We start from the raw sequence: 1,607 nt of genomic DNA, 5'->3' as shown, positions 1-1,607 counted from the left end.
GACAAACAAGTTGATCTGAATATCAGAAACTGCAAAATAACATACATATATACATATAGATATACACATATACACACACACACAGAAGCACATATACACATGCATAATCTCAGTGATGGGTATCTAGCAAAGAATTAGCAAACCGATATTTTTGCATCTTTCAGTAAAAATTAGGTGCTGAAGAAGTTTCATTACAGACAGAAGTCGGCATGACTTTAACGTGACAAAAATCCCAGCACGTTCCATTTCCACAAACAAAGCACACCAGTTAGCTACCTGCATGTTTTTCTCTCCCTGCTCTTTCTGTGACAGGTCAGTATAGTCCCTCTATGCTTTCCCACTGTTCCTTCAGTGCATGGTTTAAACCATTCAGCCACAAGGATACGCATTTCACCCACTTCCAAAAGTTGATTATTCTCTTGCACTCCATGACCTCACTCTTTTATCATTGGCTTCTCAAGGACACCTATTTTCTACAAAAAACCTGTCATTAATGCTCTCTCCCAATCCTATTTCTCAGTACACTTTATGTGTTGGATCTAGTTGTAGCCAAACCAGTTTGCAAACCCCTCAGAGGAAGGAGTGCTCTACACAAAAGCACATCCCTAAATCTGAACGTGCTGCTGACCTACGCAACATTACAGGCTTGTGGGATTAAAAAGCAGTGAAGAAGACTAAACTTGCATTATTATTTTAAAACAGAGGGTTTATAATTCACATAATAAGCACAGTAAATAATTCTCCCTTGGCCAAAGAAAAAAGACAGTAGGGCAAACAGATCAGAATGACTTGGTGCTGTACTGTATATCTGCAAAAGACGACGATGAAACTGCTTTGGTACGGAGAGCCACTGAAACAGGGATCCCAGCGTTCTCATCTAGAGAAACTGAAGTTCCATCTGTTACCACAAAGAAACTTACAATACGGCCAAGCCACAAGCCATCAGCAACGATACTGTTCCCAGCCTGTGTGCTAAAATTTGTGAAAGCAAGGCCCAAAACTTCAGTACATTTTGTCTTTCTTACTGTGCTCCCCAGTCTGACACAAAGCTCTCCCGTAACACCCCCATACAAAGCTCCCAATACAAACCGGAGTTGAGCTGGTATATTGACACACGTACTTACTTTTACAGACCCTAAGTACCTAAGTTATAATTTTTTCTTTTGACTCTTACACACAACCTGCTTTTTAATTATTTTTTTTAATTAGTGTTCACGTAAATTAATATGTATACACAATAGAAAAGGGAAAAAAAAGGCTCACAAAAATAAACAGTGAAAGTGAAAAACGTCCTCCTTGTGTTCAAGGTGACCTTGGCTGCACCGGCGTACATAAAAGATTAACTTTAAAAAATCGGTAATGAAAAGCCTGTCTGAGCACCGGCAACCTTCCACGTACCTCTAGCAGAACGCGCCTCCGCCCGTTTTTTCCCCGCCGCCGCGGCGCTCACGCCGTTAACCTGCAGCAGCAGCAGCGCGTCGTCATCCTCCCGGGCTCGGACGGGGCTCGGGGATCCCACGGGATCACAGCACCTCCTATCAATAAAGACGTGGCCGCTGAGCGCGGGTACCGGCCGTAGAGCCGCCCCGGGCGCCGAGGGGGGCGGG

Source organism: Merops nubicus, unplaced genomic scaffold, assembly GCF_000691845.1.
Source record: "Merops nubicus isolate BGI_N331 unplaced genomic scaffold, ASM69184v1 scaffold41746, whole genome shotgun sequence".
Taxonomy (NCBI): Eukaryota; Metazoa; Chordata; class Aves; order Coraciiformes; family Meropidae; genus Merops; species Merops nubicus.
Note: the sequence above shows the minus strand (reverse complement) of the source record.